The following is a 22,045-nucleotide window of genomic DNA, read 5'->3' on the forward strand; positions in this document are numbered from 1 at the left end:
CAGCATCCCTGCTAAAAGAAATACTACATGCATGGCGCTTAGAAAGGCAGGTATTTCGCTATCAGCAAGTGCCCAACAGCGTCCGCTATTACTATAACTCCCTTAGGAGAGGGGCCAGAGCGAGCCAGAGAGGTAGGTGGTCACGGCTACCCTCTCCCAAGTAGTTCCAATTGGAAAATTTAAACCAGAGCTTTCCATCTCTTCCACTCGAAAACAAAACCAGCGCACTCTTAGAAACTTGGAATCCTCGAGTTTTCTTTTCCCTGAATCTCCTCTCTGGACATCCGGATCCGACCTTTTTCTCAAGACTGCGTGCATTGTGTGTTCATGAGTTTGTCTGAGCCTGTGTTTGTCGTGTGTTTGTTTGGGTACCAGTGTTTGCCTTCAAGGCGGAGGAGGAGTGAGGAAAAGGCATAGATAATATCTAGTGCTTCCCAACCCCCCCCCCCCCACACACACACCCTTGCAAGTCTCAGAACTGGGTGCCAAGTTTGTCCACCCCGGACCTGTGTATCTTTTGGGGAAGGACATTTTTATTCATTGCACCTGGTTAAAAAAAAAAGTAAAGATATCCCCACCCCACTTCAAATTATACCCTGGGTAATTACATCTCAAAGCCTTAGTGATGACTGTCTCAGTATGGGAAAGGGGAGAGCACGTGAACTTCCAATGTGCAGAGGCCTCCAATCTCTCTGCAGGCCGCTGGGCCAACACCTATTTCTTCAAATGACTCTTTCCAGGCTGCAGCTGCCTTTTCCTATATCTGAGCGATTATCCCGCAAGTGATGAGGTGAATAGAAGTGACCCGGCTCAGGGACTTGCACACAGCAGATGCTTGCTAAACAGTTCCCAAAGCCTTGGAAGGAAGGGACACTGTTTTTAATTACTGAGATGACCAGAGCTTGGGGCTACTTCCCTGTTCAAGACTTGTAGAGACTTGACCCCCAGATCCACTTCCCAGAGCACCTCCCTTCACCCCAAACCTCTGCCTGGAGTGAAACTGTGCTGGCGGCCTAGGATAACCAGAAAAGGTGTTATCTGAATCTTAGAGGATAAAACAATCTGCATTGGCCACTTAATTCAATTTGATTAGAAATTGTCCTGAATAAAAGTTTAAAAGTAATGAAGTTCTAACCACAGCCTTCTAAAACCCCCTTCTCCCACCACTATCAACAAACTGGAAGTTCAGAGAAAGTTATTTAAAAAAAAAAACTAGGGAAGTTATCTGGAGATATATGCCTTATGCATTTTCCCCTTGAGTCATACTTGATGATAGTTGGCTTGATATGCATCTCAAATACAGTGCAGGTAAACCCAGATTAAGTTCTCTGCCTCCTAGAGGAAACCAGCAAGGTGCAGGCTACATATTTTGGAAGCAAACCTGAAATTCGTTTAGCCCTCTGCTGCCAAAACGTACCCAGCCACTGTTTGATAATTGTTCTTGAAAACTCCTCGTTAATATGTGTCAATTAGGGGGCATGCAAGCTCATTCCTGGGTTTGGTTTTTTTTTTTTTAATTAGTACTAATAGAGGGAGCTCTTTTATTTTGATGAACTTTTCTGGGAGAGGATAAGGTAGGTACCCCTCCCTACTCTCTGGTCCTGATGTCCAGGCAAAGGACAAAAATTGTAAAGCCAGAAACGAGAAAATAGTAGAGATTAAACAAACAAACTGGTGTTCCAAGGGAGGTTGCCAACCTCTAGCCATGAACAGGAGAGATGTCCAGGGGGCAACCAGCCTGCCCATCTTGTTTTCTGCCTGCTGAGGTTGGGACAATTCAGGAAAGGATGTCTCTTCTGCTGTGAAAAGAGTGAAACCTCAACACAGTTCTAGCCCTTTGTGGAAAACCCCGTCTGTGCATTTGGTGCTGCGTTAGCTGCGTTTTCAGAATATTGTATACACCTCTTCTTGGCCGCGTGACCTTGGTCGCGTTACTTCCCCTCCCTTAGCCTAATATTTTTTTTTTCCTCTAAAATGAGAGAGAACCCCTAACCAGGATGGCTCTTGCGGCAATTCAGTTCAAGGGGCTACATAAGATAACTAGCAGGTGTAGGGGATCCAAAAAAGCTCCACCATATTATTGTGTATCAAAAGCAGCAACCATGTATCGAATGCTTTCTCTTTGCCAGATATCCGAAATGAGGCACTTCGCCCCCTTTCACGGAGTTCACGGTGGGTTCTTTGTAAAATCTCTGGGACTGAGAATTCGGCTCGCCCTGAAAAGTTTATAGTCCCTTAGCGGAGGTCTGTCTTTGGCACTTAGGGGACATTCAGTAAAGGTTAGTTCCCGGTGACATAGACGCAGGCAGAAACGTGAGGTTCCAATCAGAACTCAGTCACCACTAAGCGTCACCTCTGCTTTAGTACCTGGACCTGTCCTCCATGATTTCATTCGTTTCTTCCAACACATCGCTCCGGGCAGAAATTATTTTCCCCATTTGACAGATGAAAAGCCTAAAGCCAGGAAGCGCTAATTCTGCGGCCGGGTCACGCAGGTAGGAAGTGGTGGACCCGGGCATCTCCCCTCGCGGCACCGGCGGGTGCGCGCAGAGCCGCCGCACTCCACCTTCGCGCGCGCCCCGGGCATTTCGCACGCGCCCAGGCCCTGCGTGGAACAGCCGCGCACGCGCACCTCAAGTCCCAAGACGAAAACCGTGAAGGACAGCGCGCGGACCGCGGCGTCTGCAACCTCAGGACCGATCGCTGGATCCCGGCGGCTCGGAGGAGGCGGGGGAGGGGCGGGGGAGGGGCGGAGGAGGGGGCTGTAGACGGGCCAGGGCTGCGGGCAGGCGCCAGGCGCGGGGAGATGAAAGGCGGGCTCCGGGGGAAGGGGCTGCGCCGGGTGACCGGCTCCAGCCGCGCCGGGCGCCCCGCCCCCGCCCCGCCCCGCCCCCGCTGCCCGGGGCAGAGGCGGCTGCCCGCGCCGGAGCCGCGTTAATTGCTCTCGGCCCCGGCACTCAGCCTGCGCGGAGCCGGGACAACCTCGCTCCAGGAGGAATGACAATTCGCCCTAATGGGACAACCTCGCTCCCAGAGGAGTGACAATTCCTCCTAATGGGCCGCTCGTTAGCAGCCTATTCTCCCGAACCCGGGTATCAGAAGCGGGCAGACAAGCGGGCGCCAACGTCCGCCTGGAATTCCACAACACCGCTCCCCCACCATCCCCCACCTTGCCCCAGTCCTTCGCTGTGTGACCTCGGGCAAAAGGCTGGTCCTCTCTGGGCTCATTTTTCTTACCTGTGCAGTGCGGAGTAGGAATGGGGACGATCAGACCTCCCTAGAGCGGGCATATTTCCAGGCATTTGAGAGATCACTTTTCGAGTTACAGAGCAGGAAGGCGAGTAGACGGGCATTCGGGGTCGCTGCTTGAGGTTCTTGGGGGGTGGGAGGTGGTGCAGATCCGTTGCTTGTGGAGTTCTGGACGCTCCAATCAGTTTGCTATGGCCCCCGCCCACTGAGTTCAGGACCCAGTCTGAAGAGAAGGGACCTTTGCCAAAGCGCTACACAGATTACGCGAAGCTACCTGAAGCCTGAGCTTTCATGGCTCCCCATTTTACAGATGAAGAAGTCGAGGCGCAGACAAGAGAGAGGTTGGCCTGAAATTTGCTGTGGGCGGAGTCTGATTCGACAAGGTCCCCCTGGAAGTAGCCCACAACGGAGACATCCTCGGAGGAGAGGGGAAGAAATGGAGGCAGATGTTGTGCCTCTCTGCGGGTCCCACGGCCTCGGAGAGGAGTGGGCCAGTTCATGGAGACGTAGTTGTTTCTGGCCACAGCAGGTGTGAGGGTTGCAAAAGGGGAAAGAGTCGTGAGTTCCGCGCTCCTTCAGTAGTTCCGTATTCAAATCCAGGCCCTACTTTTTGCCATTTGCCACCATCACTGCACTGGGCGCCTTAGTAACCTCTTTTAGAAAAGATGCCCAGTATATAGGGTTGCTGGTGAGGACTAGGTGAGAAGCCTTATAAAAAGCAGGTAACACAAGAGTGTGGCTGTCTCAGGCACCCCACCCAGGAGTGACTGTAAAGGTTCTGCTTCCAGTCTCCTGGAGGGTTTAAACAGGGCTGAGCCAGTTATTTCCTGTGGGACTCTGGATAAATCACTTCACCTCTGGGCACCACCGTTTCCTTAGCATGGGAGTGTCTAGCGTTCAGTAAATGTTGGCTGTTATTATCGTTCCTTAAATCCCTGTTGATAGTATTTTTTACCACCCTTTTCAATAGATCTGCCTGACATCACACACATCTGGGATCCACTGATACAAAGTTGGATAATTTGAGGTATGAGAAGATAACTTTGAGCCTTTTTTTGCCCTCTCTGCAAAATGGGTATAACTACCCACCTCTTCAGAAGGAAGGAGATTGACAACTCTGTCAAGTGAAGGATGGGGATCAAGGGAAGAAGAAACGTCTAGACAGACAGCAAGGAGTATCTCCCGTTTCCCAGACCTTGGGCACAGCTTGCTGGCACCTTCCCAATCCCGGCCTGCACTGGCGAGAGGTTCCCACAAGCAGGGCCCAAGCCCTGATGTGTCTGCACGGAAAGACCCAAAAGGCTCCCTGGAAGAGGTGGCCCCAGGAAGCTGGGTGGCTGCAGTTCTATGGAATGAGTCCAGACATCCAGGATAGCACCAAGGGCATCTTGCCCAGCCATTCACATATCTCTGCCCGCCCCCACCCCATCCCCTCTCAGTTTGCCCATCTGTAAAACCAGGAAACTACCCATACTGAACTGGGCTAAGATGAGCTTTAAACCACTGTTCAGCTCCCTCCTATACCTTAAGCAACCCTGTGGTGGAAAGGCCCTCATTCCTCCTTAAGGAGGAGAAAATTGAAGCTTAAGACTTGATAAGAGTTTTCCACAACTAGTAAATACCTGGCAGAGATGCACATCAGGGTTTGGCTGATTCTAAAAATGTCTGTATTTTGCCTGAGGCAGAAGTTGCTGTAAAGGTGGGAGGAAAGGCATCTGCAGTTGTTCACAGCGATGAAGTATCTACCATTTCCATTTTCTTCCAATTAGACAGATGGAAATGTTGAGTCTGGGATGGGCTTAATTAGTAGCTAGGGCACACAGAGAAAGCGCATGCTGCATTATGGATTCCCAAATAGTTCGGCAGGAATCTGAAATCTCTCTTATTTAGTGGCCTCCAAATTGGGTTAGATTCAAAATGCAGTTGACTGGGCATGGGCGAGGAGGGGAAAAGGAAATTTGGGGAGTTACTTAACAGACATAATTATATTTTCTGATTAAGGAAAATAGAATCTCTTCCAACTGCCCCACCCCCAGTTGCCTGGTGGGGAATAAGCAAGGTTTGTTTTACCTTAAGGATGAAGACAATTAGAAGCAATTATTCAGAATTCTGTTAATCATTTCTAGGGGAGGGGTTGGGGCATTGGAGCTGAACCCAGAGCTTGTGCCAGCCTTGGGAGGGGGTTGCAGGCTACACCCCTCCCTGCGGTGATGCAAAAACAGTACACCTTGGGCTTCCCTGGTGGCGCAGTGGTTGAGAATCTGCCTGCCAATGCAGGGGACACGGGTTCGAGCCCTGGTCTGGGAAGATCCCACATGCCGCGGAGCAACTAGGCCCGTGAGCCACAATTGCTGAGCCTGCGCGTCTGGAGCCTGTGCTCCCGCAACAGGAGAGGCCGCGACAGGAAGAGGCCCGCGCACCGCAATGAAGAGTGGCCCCCGCTCCCCACAACTAGAGAAAGCCCTCACACAGAAACGAAGACCCAACACAGCTAAAAATAAATAAATAAATAAAATAAATTTTTTTTAAAAAGCCAGACCCTTAGCTCTTTAAAAAAAACAAAAAACAAAACAAAACAGTACACCTTGAGCTGTAGGCTTTGCAACGTGCTTTCACATCCAGGACTTACTTGCTCCTCAGGATCGCCTTTGGGCGCGAGATACCCTGCTCTTTCCTATACCCCACAGGCCTCGGCTCCTTGAGTCCAACACCTCATTTCACCAAAGAGGTATCTGCAGCTCAGAGAGGCGTGGCCACCTTCCTGAGGTCACAAAAGGAGTCTGGTGGGAGAGCACATCAGTTCCGTCCCGGAGCCGCCCTGCACCTTCCAGGGACCCTCTGAAGCACAGACCCAGCCTCTCCAGGTCTGGATCCAGAAAGGTCTGATTTCAGGGTCCCTGGGATTTGTCATATGCCCCCACGGATCTGTGCTAGGTGCCCTGAATATCCCCTGACACAGTGAGGGACACAATAAATATTGGTTGAGTTAATGAATAAGTTCGGGAATGGAAGCAGTGGCAGAGACCGTAGGTACCTCTCACCCGGCTCGGAAGGTCGCCTCTCCCAGTGACTAGGAATGAACCTTGAATTGTGAGGGGTAGACTCATGTGTCTTAACAATTGGAACCGACACTGGATTCTTGTGGGGAGGGGTCGGATTTTTAAATTGTCCCCAAAGAAACACTGAAAGCTCATTTTGCCCCAAACCCTTAACTTGCTAGGCTTTCAATTAATCTCTACCTCCCCCCCTCCCTCGCCCATCCCTTCACAGATGGAGAAAGAGTTGGGGAGATTGTTGCCTGCCGAAGGTCATGCAGCAACTAAGTGACCCAGTCAGCATTTGACCCCCGGTGCATCTGCCTCCAAACCCCAAACTGGTTTCTCTTTATCATCCTCCAGATCGCACTTCTTCTGCCCCTGACATGACGCAGGCAGAGAAACTCAGCATCCTGCTGTTATCTTCTCGGCTCACTTTAGCAATATCTTGACTTTGTGGCATTTCCCAGATTTCCTAAAACAAGAGCGTGTTTATACTATAGGAAAAAAGGAAAAAGAAAAAAAAGACCTAAATGTATTCAGAAAAATATAAACTCATAGTTTCTCCTCCTCCTAATAATAGCAGGCAATGCTTACTGAGTGCTTAGTACACACCAGACCCTGTCCTAAGCACTGACGTGTACTCACTCATTCAATCCTCACAACCCTATTTGGTAGATGCTATTTTATCTTCATTTTACTGAAGGGCAATCTGATTCTCAGACATGGAAAATCTAGATAAATATAATTTCTCTTTAGAACTGTGCCTGTGCAAAGTGCATTTTCTCTCCATCCTCTACCTACCTTCCAACCCTAGAAAATAAGTCACCATCATTTAAATAGAAAAATGAATTTTATTAGACCCACAAACTTTAAATATACTTAGGCCTTCCTCATAATGCTAATTCTGTTCATAACTTAAGAGTGCTTGTGTGTATGGTAGGTTGATAAAATTGGCACGTCTTCTCTTTTCCATCTCTTTGCAGCTCATGACTTTTTGCAAATGGATTTAGTCTTTGTGGGGAGGGTGGGAGAGTGAAGAAAAAGGACCTGGGCCTCGGCCAAGAACAAGGGTCCTGAGCCCCACATGTCACTCACTTGCTGGGTGACTTTAAGCAGATGCTCCCCCTCTAGGGTCCCCTATTCACCTCCCTGGCAAATGAGGGGAGTGTAGTTGCCTTTCCTGTCTCTTCTGGTTTTGTAGCTCTCTGATAAAGGAGTGTGTGCTCCTTGTTCTCTCTCCCGCCAGCCAGACTGCCTGAGGGGTCCTGGAAGGTGGTGGCAGAGGGTGGAAAATATCCCAGGCAGTAGGGGACGCTAGTGGGGACCCCCATTTATCCTGGGCCAGCTGTGTATCCTGGGGCAAGTTCTCCCCCCTTCTCTGAGCTGAGCCTCACTCTCCCCATCAGACAACTGGGGCTAAACATCCTTATTTCAGGGTGGTGGGAAGATCAATGGGCTCGTGGATATAAAACTCTGGGAGAGGTTAGCCCCCTCCTGTCCCCTGCTGCTGGTCTCCTGTGTGAGAATAGAAGAAAGTCTCTGACTCAGCAGATGAGAAGCCTGGGAGGAAACCTTGTGGATAATTGTTAATGATACAATTAGAGCTGACACTGTTGGTGCAGACAATTGCAAAGAGGCTTACGAAAATGATGCTTGCTAAGAATCCTTGGGGCCTTTGGGCAGCCCAAGGAAGCTTTGCCCCGTGGTGGCACAGCCCTTCCCAGAAAAAGAATCTTAGAGAGTCCCTTGGACAGGACATGAAGTAACATCTAGGCACGTGACAAGAAAGTTATTCCCTTTTCAGTGATCTGATAACCCATTATACTCAGGAGACTGTCTCGGCACAACGTTAATACCTCGGCAATGATTGCTAACCTCCTGTGGACCAAGCACCAGGCGTTGGTCTTCAGGAGGCAACAGCAACTAGTGAGACAAGGACAGTCTTGCTTCCTACTAATTTTCAGTGAACCCATCTACGGCTGGTAAATAATACTGTGACATTAATTTCCCTTTACAAATCATTTTTGTTGTTGTTGTTTTAAAACGAGAGTTTAGTTAAACGTTAATTAAATAATACTACTGTTGGTATTGGGATAAGGCCAACAATCATAATGATTGTTCTTTGACAAGGGAACAATCGTGTAGGCGGATGCTTGAAATTCAGGTTAGCACTGATTTACAGAAGAGAACACTGCATTTCCAACAGCACCATATCTAGATGGAATCCTGCTCCACCTCCTCCTAGCTGGGTGGCCGTGGGCAAGTTACTTCCCCTCTCTGGACCTTGATTTCCTTATCTATAAAGCTAGGGGAATGGTGATCATTCTGATCTTCTAGGTTTGCAGGAAGAATCTACTCGAGATAATAGATAGATGACCATACCATGTTGGAGATATGGGGTTGTTTGTATTATTAGTAAACAATGAATGGGAGAATTTGGTCAAAGCACGAGCTTATTTACCCTGGACCTCGTTATCTGCTAGCTTAGTAGTAATTGTAAAAGAGGGGAAGAATTCTTTGAAAGCTGAAGGTTCTATTTAAAAATCACTTACCCTTGTTTAATAGATCCATCTTCAGTGTCTGGATATTCGGACTGTCTAACAAATACTTCCACAATATTCAGAGAACTTCACTGTACTCTGTAGGCAAAATTCAGCTCCTCTAAATTGCAAATAAGGCAGAAAATGATTTTTCCTTTGTCATTTTTGTAAATGATGAAATGTATTGCCTGATCTGTCGTTTTTTTCATTTCTTTCATCCTTCCTCTTTATTTCCCTCCCTTCCTCCCTCCTTTCCTCAGGCAGCTGTGTGCTGAATTAGTGCCAAGCCTGGAAAACAGACATTACCCAGGCAAGTTCCTGCCCTCAAGAGTCTCCCACTCTAGTGACAAGATAGCCTCATCAGTTACTCCATACAAATGTCAAAAGGACTGCCCCGCAGCCAGATTCATCTCGCAGAATTCTTTCACTCTCACAGTGCTGTCCCGAAGACAGTTTAATAAAACATGTGAATACATTGCCAACATTTAAAAATCAGGGGACTTTCCCTAGAAATCTGGCATTCTGGCTTCTCTGTATCAATGTGCAGGTGAGTGGCCCCAGGTGTGTTCTCAAGCACTGATTCTTTTTGAGATGAGACATGCCTTCCCTATGCCTCACCAGCCAGAGTGTAAACCCTACTATGGGATATGATGGGATGTGGTTCCGGAAGGTACAGGGGAGCTTGTGGGATGGTGGGATGCCCAGAGGGGGGACTGACCCACTCAACCTTGGGTGTTAGGGTTAGGCTGCTGGAGGAAGTGGCATTTGGACTGAGCCACCGAGGGTGTTGCCAGGTGGAGAAGGGGAGAGAGTTGCTGGCAGAGGAGATAGTATGTGAAGAGGGACAAGAATTGAAATGACCTGTGACTTGTGTGTTTGAGTTTCAAGAGGCTCAGGAAGAAGCGGTGGGGGTGGGGGTCGGTGCTGGGGGTGCAAACAGGCTAGGGAGAAGGGTGGTGGAGGGAAGAGCCGCACTCGGGGAGCTGCAGCTCAGCGGTGAAGGGTCTTTCTTCTTTTTCTTTCCTTCCTTTTCTTTCTGTCGTCTTTTTACTAAATTCTTCGTTTAGAATTTCAAAAGCAATAGATATTCATGATAACCAGTGAAACAAATCAAAGATAAGTAAGCAATGAATAATCGCTCTCATTTTTTTTTGCCATCAACATAAGTAGGATGAACAATCGTGTATCCTTAGACACTCCTAATTATATACAAACACGAAATAGCATACAGAAAAGTGGAAATTGATGGTGTTTTGTGTGTCCGTGTGTGTGTGTGTGTGTGTGTGTGTATGTGGCTCTCTCTATGTAACTATCTGTGTGACTTGCTTTCTTGTCTAATTCATATCACAGACATCTCACCATCCATTCTTTTTATGTTTCATAGTAGGGCTATATTAGAATGCATGTCACCATTTCCTTCTTGATGGACCTTTTTCCCCCCAATTTCTCCTACTGCCAAAAATTCTTGAAAAAATAATCCTTGCAAACCTTCATCCTCACACTGTTATTTTTAAAGGTTTAATTTCTAAAAACTGAGATTGCCAAAGCCAAGTGTGTGTCTTTTTCATCTGAACAGATATTGCCGAATTATTTTCAAAAAACCCTTTTCCGGTGCACATTTCCTCTCGCAGCATTCGTTTCTCCCCCAGCTCTGCCAGAACTGGATAGCATTGCTCTGGTTTAATTTCTGCCACAGAGTGTTTTTTGAGCAAGAGAGTAATAGAGCTCCACATCCCTTTGAGAAACTCCCTGGGGAGCATTATGGAAAATGGGAGTGGGGGGGGTGGGGGAGATGCTGGAAGTAACAGGACCAATGAGGAGCTTGTTGCAGGCTTCTGGGAAGAGGGGAGCAGCACTGAGGATGGGAGGATGAGGAGGGAATGGAGAGGTAAGTCAGGAAGAAGTAGAGATGCTGCTTAGAGCATCCCAGGGCTAGAGGGTGCCCTGCTGGCATCTCAGGTCTGACTGCATGGTAAGGAGTGGGAGTATACCCTCCTGCTGTTTCTCATGTTCCTAGTGGCCACCCCAAGCGTCCTGTCCTCCAAGTTCAATTTCAATAACCTCACATGTCTGGAGCCCTGGGCCAAGGCAGCGGGCCACTTAGAACAGAAGTGCTCTCTCACTCCGTCGCTCAGGGCCTGGGTGGGCAGGGCAGGGCAGGGCAGGGCAGGGCAGGGCAGGCAGGCAGACAGACATGCTTCCATGCAGGGCGAGCCTGGGAGCCAGCCTTGCCAATGAAATCACTGGTGAGGTCACAATTTAGGTTGATAATTAGCAGCGTTGTTTCACCTAATCCTTACTGATTTGCTTTTTAACCTACGCAGCACCTAGCGACAGGTGTGTTAGCAGCATTCAAAGGCTTGGATTCCTAGAAATGGGCTAGGCAGGTCCAGGCTGCTGAGGGAGGGGTGGGATTCCTGCTGATGTTCCTGGGGAGCCCCTGAGAGTTTTCCTCCAGCTCCCATGCCCCCCTCTCTCTTTTGCTCTGTTGCTCTCTCCCTTTGTTGCTTGGGCTCTTTCTCCCCTACCCTGGCATTGAAGAGCAGACTTACTTTCTCATAGGCCCCTGTAGTGCCTGAAAGGCCCTGGGAAGCTCTGGATCCCAGGGATGGGGCCATCTTCTTCTAAAGGGTTTCCCCAACCCTAAGGGAAGCTGGAGCAGTGATTCAGGGCCCCGGGAGAAACAGAGATTGTCATCAGTACAGGACGGCCTGTACAGTGTGTTTGCTCAGCCCTTAAATGGTCCAAGAGAGTGTGGTAAATTTTCCTTGACGATGGGTCCATCTGACCTCGTAATTAGCTCCATTCTCTATGGAGCACAATGTGGGGAGTTCGGATCTAATCACTGAGGTTTCTACCCTTGGCATGACCTCATAACTGATTCTTGAACAGTCACATGGACCTCCAAGCTCATGGGCATCAAATAGAGGTATTTAGCAATCCTGGACATGGATTAAAATGTGAGGGGTGGAATGGAACTGATCCATCCGGCCTTGACAGTGGGTCCTCAAACCAACACTCAGGTCCCCTCCTGGAAGAAGCAGATCTCATCTTCTCGTTCATCACCTCTGACCTGGCTGCATAGCACCAGAGGAAGAGTATACACCTCAGGGTCACTCAGACCAAAATGTGGGGCTGTGTGACCTCCGGCAAGTCACTTAACCTCTCTGAACGTCAGTTCCTCATCTGTAGAACAAGGTGGTAAGAGTACTGACCACCAAGAGCTCTTGGGAATACTAGTGGTGAAGGAGAGCAGGCACCTGCCACAGTAGGCACTTAACTCATAGTGACAATTTTTGAAAACCATTGGCTAAAATGACAGACCAATTGACTCTTTAAGGAGGAGGAGGAAAGGTGATGGGAACTGTTTTCTTTGCTGCTACCTCATTCCATTTCTGAGGCTGGCTCTTGGTCACCTAGGCAATGCCAGGTCATGGAAGCCAAGCTCCCCCTAGAATGTGTGCCCCTGTGGAGGCTCCAGTGGGGTGCCCTGCCCCCACCCGCTATGAGATTTGGGTTGTCCCTTGAGTCCAGGGGAGAAACTCAGGCTGAGCCATTGGCTGACACTGCAGTGTCAACCCTTGCTATTGGCAGAGATTGTTGGGACATGGGGCTTAACTCTCACGGTGAAAGGGAGCTCAAAATCAGTTGATGTCACATTAAAACAAAAAAGAAAGAAATCATTTTTAAATTAAAAATTAAGTTAAAAAACCCAGCAGAACTCCAAAATCAGTTGGTGTCAAGGGGAAGGGAGGTCCTCAGGTTTGTTTATAAACAGAGTTAAATAACTAAGTAAAGGGGAGAAGAAGAGGGGAAGCAGCAGAGTGTTTGGGGGGCTGACCTCTGTTTTTCGTGGAGAATGTTTCCCATTACGAGGGGAGAGGCAGGCCACACATGGGCAGAACGAAAATATGCAGACGGGAGAATAATTGGGGGTGTCAGGGTCGTGGGATAATCTGTGAGTTTGTTTTCAAAATCTTCTTAAATGTTTCGTTACTTTTATAATTGAAAAAAAAAGTTTAAAAAATCAACTCGAAGTTGAATTTGGCTGGAACCAACTTACTCTGTTGGTGTGATTTCCCATATCATGTGTCCTTCCTTTTACTCCAGGAAAGGACCGTGGTGGTTTTTAATTTGTATTTCTTTGCTTCTCTAAAATCCATTTCATATCTCTCCTGCATGATCAAGTTTAGTTAGAATCTGGGTACCCATTTCAGAAGGGGTTCCCTTGCCGACTGTTTACAGCATGTGTAGTGGTAAGGCCTGGAGGCCATGTGCTGCCGTTCATAACCTTGACTTCATCTTCCCTATTTACAGGTGGGGGACCCGGAGGCTGGGAGGGAGCAAGCTATTTGTCCAAGCTTAATCAGCTGTTATCAGGATATAATAGGTTTCAAACTTCTGAGTTTGTAGGTTCTCTTATAGCCCCAAATATTTCCCTTTCTTGGAAGGCATCTCCTTCTAGAGTCTCCCAGGCAATATGGGAATCAAGATAGTGTTATTTACCCCCCTCTCTCTAACATGAATCTGTGGGACCCTCTAAGAGCTTGCAAAGGGGGCAAACGTATAAAAATCTCTCTGAGCAGAAATAGAGACACACACGTAGAGAAAAAAATGTATGGATACCAAGGGGGAAGTGGAGGGGGGTGGGATGAACTGGGAGATTGGGATTGACATATATACACTATTGATACTATGTATAAAACAGACAACTAATGAGAACCTGCTGTACAGCACAGGGAACTCTACTCAGTGCTCTGTGGTGACCTAAATGGGAAGGAAATCCAAAAAAGAGGGGATATATGTATATGTATAGCTGATTCATTTTGCTGTACAACAGAAACTAACACAACATTATAAAGCAACTATACTCCAATAAAAATTAACTTAAAAATAAAATAAAACATATATTAATGAAAAAAAATCTCTCAATCTCTCTCACACTTGCAGTCAACCAAGCATTTTCACTGTTGAGAAAACCCGAGTGGCATAAAAGCGATTTGGATAGAAAACAAATAAAACCCTGGTTTGGGAAGGAAAGCCAAAATTCCTCATTATCAATGACACTGCCTCTGGATAAACATTTAACTAATCCAATTCTTCTTCCTTTCTCCCCGCTTCCTTTGACTTTCTCGGGAGCCCCAATGGCCCTGTTAGAACAGACGATGTTCAACGTTTCCATCACAAGGCATGCTTTTCTGGGGTTTATTACTCAGCTGTAGAAATGTGCTCTAGGCAAAAAGTTGGCATTAAGTCTCATCTCTGAGGTAATTGGTGGGGATTTTTTCAAAAACCTTTTTTCTTTTTACAGACAATCTTGGAAAGGGTAACAAAAAACAAATCAAGAATTTACTGTTGGCAACTATGGGGTTTCACCCCCATGGGTTTTCCTCTTTAGTTTGGTTTGTTCTGTATTAATTTTGTTCTCCTCTGACCAGTTATTTGGAGGCAAAGTTATAGAGGCTATATCCCCAGACGTTCATCATTCATCCATCCATTCATTCTTCCTTTTGCAAATCTTTACCGAGTGCCTACTACACGCCAGACACTGTTCTAGACCCTGAAGACACAAAATATCCACGCGGTCTAAGCTCTTATGGGGCTGCTGTGCACACACACTCACGCACAAACCTCACGTGTTTCCGGACTGAAAAAAAAATTCAATTTGCAGTAAGTGGTTGGCGTGGAGGAAGAACAGGGAAGGAGGTGCAGGCATGGGGGCTCTCATTTGAGAGAGGCTGGCCTGGGAAGGCCCTCCAAGTAGCTGACATTTCCTCTAAGACTTTGAGGTTAACAAGAGCCTCATGCCAAGCCTGGGGAGAAGCCGGGGAGAGAGGAAAGCGCGCATGAAGGTTGGAAAGAGCGTGGTGTGTTTGAAGAACACAGCGAAGGCCTCCTTTCTAGACAGCACTGAATGAGGGGTGGGGTGGGAGATAATAGTGGACACCTGTGTGGGCAGGGGGGGGCAGATCAGGCAGAGGGATTTCAGCTTTTATCCAAGTGCAAGGGGAAGCCGTGGAAAGATGCTCAGTAGAGCATGAAATGGATGAATTCTATTTCTGGAAGATCTTCCTGGCCTCTGTGCAGGAGGCTGCTGCAGTTGCCGGGTTGTGAGCTGGTCCTAGAAAGCAGCGGCGGAGGGGAGAGTGTGGGATGGAGGGTGGTTGAAGGGAAACCTGGACACGCCCTGCTGGTGGCAAGGGGGAAGAGGGCTCGGGGATGACCCAAGGTGGTGGCGTCCAGCTGGAGCCAGGGATGAGCATGGTGCCATGACCCGAGGTAGGGAAGGAGCAGGAAAGGTGAAGGGAGGGAGATGTGAAGAAGGACTCCCTGGCTTCTGGTGCAGCCCAGGGTCGTTCTGATATTGACGGGTCCTGAGACAAGGAGACTCCCTCTGGATTCACTGCACATCACGTATCTGTTTTGAGTGAGGATCCCCAAGTGCCTTATAAATAGTAATTAAAAGACATGGCATCCCAGATGGGCTGGTATAATTATCACCATTCAACTAAAGAGGAAAAGAATATTGTTCTTTGGCTTGGTGAGGAGAAGACCTTGTCAGATCTGTCTGTGGGCCAGTGGAGAATAGTAACCCGCTCTGGGTCCAGGCGGGACAGGTGCTAAGCCTGTAAAATGCACTGTGAGGTGTGTGCAATTAACACCCGTATTTTACAGATGGCAAAACCAAGATCCAGAGTTTCTTTCTGGGCTTTCTAGCCCAGGAGGGACTCAAACCCTCTGGGATTCCAAGCCAATAGTATTTTCACTACTCCTATATGCTGCCTCCAAATAATTGTTCGTTACATCTGCAAAGCATTTTAGAGTTTGCAATGCATTTAATGTTACAAAGCATTTAAACATGCATCACTTTGTTCATTCCTTATGATAACTCAGCTAAGCAGGAGGTGCAGAGGTGACTAGCCCCATTTTATAGATGAGGAAATGGAGGCTGAGAGAGGAGGAAGTAATTGCCTATGTTCTTATAGCAACAATAGTAATTCACATCTATATAATGATTTATAGCTTGCAGAATGCGTTCTGGTTTTGGACATCACAATAGCTCCATGAGGTAAGTAGGCCTGGTATTATTATTATTATTACTATTATTATCCTCATTATTATTAGTAGCAGTAGTAGTATTGATAGTATTCCCATATCACACATGAGTAAACTAAGATTCAGAGAAGTTAAGAAAGAAGATGAGAGATGAACATTTATATGTCAGACCCAGAGCTAGGTACCATGGCTATGTTATCTCGCTGAATCCTAGTAGCCCTCAGGAAAATATTTGCAAAGGCCTTCCTTCATTCATTCACCGATTTATTCATTCGTTTGATTTACAGAGCGTCTCCTGTGGATCAGTTACTGTTCGAGGCACAGGGAATACAGTAGTGAACAAAAGAAAATCCTTGTCTTCACTGAGCATGTATTCTTTTGGGTGTGGGAGAAACAGACCATAAATAAACAAGTAACTATATACTATATGAGATGGCACTCGTGGCAAAGAAGGAACATAAAGCAGGATAAAGGTAACAGAGAGGTGTGTGATGTCAGATCGGTGAACGTGCTCAGGAATGACAGGGTGGTCTGATTTGGTGACAAGAGTAGAGATCTGAGTAAGGCGAGCAGAGAGGGCTTTCAGTGGGGTCTCGAAGGATGAGTAAGCACCGAAACGCTTTAGTGGGAAGCAGAGGAGAAACGCTAGTGTGATGATTACCCTGGTGAGAGCAGCTTCTCTAGCTTGAGGGTTTAAAAGGCGCCCAGACTGTTACAGAGTCGCTTCAGTCCTAACCCTTCCAACAATGGGATGTGGGTGTTGAGGGAAATTGAGGCTGAAAGGTGAACCTCACTGTCCCATAGCTAATAAGTTGCAGATTCAAGGCTGCATCCTGCCCCTGCCTGGCACCAAGCTGGCACTCCTGCCCATCCCACGTCCTCTGTGCGAAGGCTCAGGAGGAAGTGCAGGGAGTAAGGGGGAGGGTGATGGGAGTGCAGCCATGGGGAGGACCACACCCTTCAGGACTTGAAGGTCAGGCTAAGAATTAGGGCTCCATCCCGAAGGTGGTGGGAAACCAGGGTGCGGGGATGTTCAATAGGGGCAAGACAGAAACAGGTTTATGTTTCGTTGAGGGCACTCTTTCTGGAGAGGGAAGGGGAGCATCTCGGGGCTCCTGGGGCAGCTGGAGGGATGAGGGTGCCATTTACTGAGATGGGGAGGTGAGGGAAGGGGGGCCTCCTCTCTGCCAGTCCTCCTGTTATCCTGTCTAATGCCAAAGTTCTTAAACTGGAGTCCAGGACCAGTTTGGGGGTGAGGAGAGGAGAATGCCTGTGCAGCTGGATGGGAAAACATTATATCTTTATTTTGGTTGTCCTCCGAAATGCATCATTTCTTTTCATTATAAATGTAGGCAACAACCCAGAGTAGCACTACCAGTAACTGTGACTTTGTCACCTGTAGTGTTTTCAGGTCACTTTATAGTTTTTATAGATATATTGAAACTTTGTTTCTACTATCACTACTTCAAAACTTTGAAAGTCAGCACCAGGTGGTGTTGACTGATATATTAACAAAGAAACACCAGTAATAGCACATTGCAACCTTTTGATAACTGTATTTAAATACAATTAAGTGGCTTTGTTGTTTGATTTCATTCACTTCAAAACATTTCTTTGAGAAGACATCCATAGGGTTCAGCAGCTGCCAGAAGGATCCACCACACACAAAAAGGTTTAGTACTGCTGAAAGGAACCCACCAGGTTCTTGTGCATCTTTTACCTTCAATTCTCTGCCTTGGTTCCGTAAGAGACAGTAGTAGTGATTCTGGCCTGGAGGCTCCTGGAGGCCGAGGTCTGGTCTTGTGCAAGTCCTTAGGCTTGAGGTTCATGGCTAGAGCTCAGGAAATGTTATTTTAATTTGGAATTGATGTTAGCCAAGGGTTTTCCCCCACATCTGGATTTCTGGCTTCTCTTACAGAATCAGAAGGTCTGGCAACTCTGGGCCCCTCCATCTCCCATGGCACAACGACAGGGGTTCAGAAGCAGCCAGCCCTGTGGACGGAGTGTCCCTCCCCAGTTCACCACAGCTCCCAGGCACCCAGGGGTACACTCCCCGATAAGCCCCAAGGCCTTTGAGGTTTTGGCTCCCAGGTTGGGGACAGGTGTGACTTGGGGATACCTCCAAGTCACATCCCAACTCCAAGGGGAAACTTAAGGGCAAGTGGCAATTCACTGAACTGCTGCCGGCTGCCCCACTTTAGGAGAGAACAGCTGAGGCTTCTCCAGGCCCAACTGGCAGGTCAGAATGCAGGCAAATCCTGACCCCAGTGTTGCTTCTTGCTGCACTGAACTCGCTCCCTGAAAACCTTCCCATTGCTTCTCATCACAATGAGAATATTGTCCAGGCTCTGGAGAAGGTCCCGAGCACCTGGGCCCTCACTCCCCTGCCAGCTCCTCCAAGCCCGCTTCCTTCTTGGCCTTCAGGACAAGTATCACCTCCTGGGAGGGAGGGGTTCCCTGACCACTCTCCAAATTTTGTGCTCCTGTCCCCTGCCCCCAACACTCAAACACTTCCTTGCCATCTCGCTTTCTTCTCCTCAAAGCTCTTACCATCATCCAAAAAGGACGTTCCTAACTTATTCCTTTACTCTCAGCCTCCTACTGGCATGCAGACTTCACAGAGGCTAAGGCCGGCCTGCTGCCCCATCACGAGCTTTCAGTAAATACGGATGAATAACCAGACAGCAGATGGAGGCCTTCTGCCATCCTGGTCCTGCACCTCGTCTCTCTCCTCCCTCCATCCCTCACCCAGGGGTCAGAGTCAGGCTCAGGGACTGGATGGAGATGACCATTGAGTAACTTACTTGGTGATTTAAAAAAGCTGACTTTTAAACCTTTGTCAAGATACTCTTGCAGTAAAATGTTGTGCCTGCCGCCGCCTTCCTGGGGGTCACTGGGAAAATCATTGAACTTTTCTGCCCCCAGTTCCTCATGCATGTCCCAGGGATAAATCACACTTTCCTCCTGGGGCCATCTGCCTGTGACCATGAAAGGCCCCAGGCCCGAGAAGTTCCCACCAGCACCTGAGCACATAGTAGGTGCTTGACTAAATACCTTGACCCCTTCATTCCCCGTCCCATCCCCCCCCTTCCGCTTTTCATTTGGAGCTGGAAGAAAGCGCGTCAATCACAGGATAATTTATGCAGCATGATATGCCTTTATTATTCCACGCTGAGTCGGGGCTTCTACTGTCCAATGAAGGTCAAAAGGAGGTATGGCTTTTATCTCTCCAGCAACTCTGGAAACACAGGGGGGAAGGGGCAAACTCCCAGAGGTTTCCTCTTGAAAACAAACAGATCCTCTCCCCTGCCCTGAATAGCTTTCCTCAATCAAAGCTGTAAAAGTCTGCAAGCAGCGGGACTTTGCCCTGAGCCTGGAGGGGGCTAATAAAGCATTGAATGGAGAGAGTGACCCCTAACTGGCAGAGGGGTCCCCGCTGGGTCCGGGCCCGCGCCGGCTGCCTCATGGAGAATCCAAAGGTCACGTGTCATTAGTCAGTGTCTTACAGCGACCCTTTCAAAATTATCGATAAAGGGGGAAGGCGACCCTTTCTGTTGAGAATCCCCCAAACGATTTTCTTCTCTCTTTTCTCTCTTTTTTTTTTTTCAATGTTGGAAAAGCTAGGCTGCGACATCTTTTTCTTGTTTGCTTTCAGAGGCAAAAAGAACCAGTTTGAAATCAGGAGTTTCATGCTTTGGGAGACATAAAAGTCAGGACCTGGTGCTTTTCTTTTTGATGCAGTTTTTCTGTGAAGCCTTGGGTCTGAGAAGCCACTCGATTTGGGTTCCCATGAAAATTTGTCTCGTTTTGTCCTTGTCCTCAAACTCTTCTCAACAGTTCTAAAAACTCCCAAGGTGTATCTTTCCTCCTTCCTAACCTCAGTTTGGCCCAAGGCCTGGGACCTCTGTAAAGACATGAGGGGATGCACATGGTGCTCAAACAGCTGTTAACCTCTGGCCATCTCCTTCTCTTCCGTGACTCAGTTTCTTCGTTGGTACAGCGTCCCAGGCCCAGGGACAAGTGACCTGGATGACCTCAGTAGGGTCTGAGGAGCACTTGAAAGAGATAATCAGCCCTTCCTCCAATGGGAAGAATGACAATGATCTTATTTCCTTTATTATTTACTTAGCCCCGGCAGGCAGTTTACACCTGAGGCCAACATGGGGTTGTGGTGGCATTAGTCCTTAATCCATTACGCTCGGATTGCTTCGATGACATTCCTAGGTAGTTGTTATATTGCTTTTTATTTGTTGTATGTTTTATGAAGTAATTAAGGGCCACATCATACCTCCTCTGCAATGCCTGCTGCAAAGGCAAATCTTGATGCATGCATATGGGTGTGAGTGTACATGCGTGTGTGTGGGCAATATTGGTGTGTTGTATCCTGCACTTAGTAGAGAAGGTGGGAATCACCTGGAGTCAAAAATCCTCTGGGGAATTGCTCAAATCATTCACAGAGCACTGTCTCTGTGGTTATGTGTGTATAACACTGTAGAGGAATAAACATGTACACAACAGAAACAGAAGCAGCAGCATTGGAACAAATTCCTTTTGCTTTGGACATCAGATGAAACGCTTGGCTGGTATTTAGAGGACAGGTTATATGAATATTTTTTAAACACTAGAATCTTGTTCCTCAGGGCAAGATGCTCAGAGGCACCCCACCCTATTTAAACCTCTCGTGTTAAAATCGAAGTTGAGTAAGGTAAATGCCCTTGTCATGTGACCTTCACAGTAATATTTTTTTCCACTTGCCATTTGTGGGTATTCGGTTACTTTTACTCCCAATGAATTAATATTCCCACATCTCATTTGTCTCGTTGGAGGGGAACAGTTCTTGTGCAGGCCAGCACAGGCCACAGGTAAGCCACGTGGTTTTATAAAAGCGATGACATTGAACCACAGTGGTACGTGTGACTGCGGGATGAGATTTCCCCCCCACCTCCAGCTGGCAGCTGCCTGGTGGAGAGCTCAAGGCAGGAGCTCTGGGGTTGTTGCCTCTCCCTCCAGCAGAAGAATTCCTGGAGAAGGAACAGGGGCTGCATCATCGCCCTGCCCCTGGCCATTATTGGGCCAGGATGTAGCACAGAGCAGGCATCTACGAACACTTACAGAATGAGAGCATATGAAAAAGGAGCCTGGCCAGAGGCTGGGGGGGAGGGTAGGGGGGAGGGGTGGGCAAGTGAGGGTGAGGTAATAGAGGTATGAGAAGGGGAAATTAGCAGGGAAAAAAAATGGGGAGATGGGGCTGTGAAGGCACAGCTGTTGTGTTGAAGAAACAGCTAACCAAACTGAGATCATTTTGAAAATGAATGCTTCAGGGTCAGAACCTGTGCGCTCCCAGGGTTCCCTGACTAGAATGCTGGACTCTGCTCCCTTTCCTGACCTATTGGGGTCTCTCCACTTCTCTCTACCCACGCCGCTTGCTGCTTATAGCCTCTGCCTGGTCTACTGCGGGGGGCTGCAGGCCCCCCGGGGATGAAAAGGAAGACCCATTTGCCTTCAGTTCCTCTGGGCTGGACCAAGGCTTGGCCAGAGCAGCCACTCGGTGGCTTAGTGTTTGGTGGACAGCTTCTGAGTCCCACTGGACTCTCTGCTCACGAGCATTTAAGAGCCCACCAGAGGCTCTGGCTGGCTTGACATCAGGGCCTCTTATGTTTTCCAGTTGTCCCCAGAGGACTTCCCAAACCAAGTCCCTAGCCAAGCTGCAGGAACTCAGCCTTGGTCCCTTCCTGGACATCTCCCGGCCCGAGAAATGGGGCCCAATTGGGTTTGTCCTCCTGAGAAACAAGACCCTAGGGTTTCTGGCTGCCTCAGTTTTCCCACCTATAAAATACAGCTTTGTAATACTTCCTACCTCATAGAGCCATTTGGAGGATTAAATGAACAAATGCATGAAAAGTGCCTGGCACAGAATTAGCTGCTATTATTATTGCTATTGCTGATTTTTAGTTTGTTTTTTACTTATTTTATTTTCATCTTTACTGTTTACTATTTTATTTTATTGTATTCTTACTGTTTGTTATTTCACTTCTTATAATGATTTCTATATTTGTGATATTGATTTTGATTCTGTGTGTTCTTTTTATTATTGATAACCAGCTGTTATGATGGTGATGCTCAATGGTTACATTTTTACCAGCCAGAATTTTTTTTACTGTC

The 22,045-nt window shown here is 47.8% G+C and overlaps 1 long non-coding RNA gene across 1 annotated transcript; it reads left to right on the plus strand.

Moving 5' to 3' along the window:
- The first annotated feature begins 8,985 nt into the window (after positions 1-8,985).
- LOC309658276 lies at positions 8,986-17,403 on the plus strand. Its single transcript, XR_014262167.1, has 2 exons — positions 8,986-9,497; positions 15,851-17,403. It is a non-coding gene; the product is annotated as an uncharacterized lncRNA (long non-coding RNA).
- Positions 17,404-22,045: the final 4,642 nt, after the last annotated feature.

Source organism: Balaenoptera physalus (genome assembly GCF_965194825.1).
Source record: "Balaenoptera physalus genome assembly, chromosome: 3".
Taxonomy (NCBI): domain Eukaryota; kingdom Metazoa; phylum Chordata; class Mammalia; order Artiodactyla; family Balaenopteridae; genus Balaenoptera; species Balaenoptera physalus.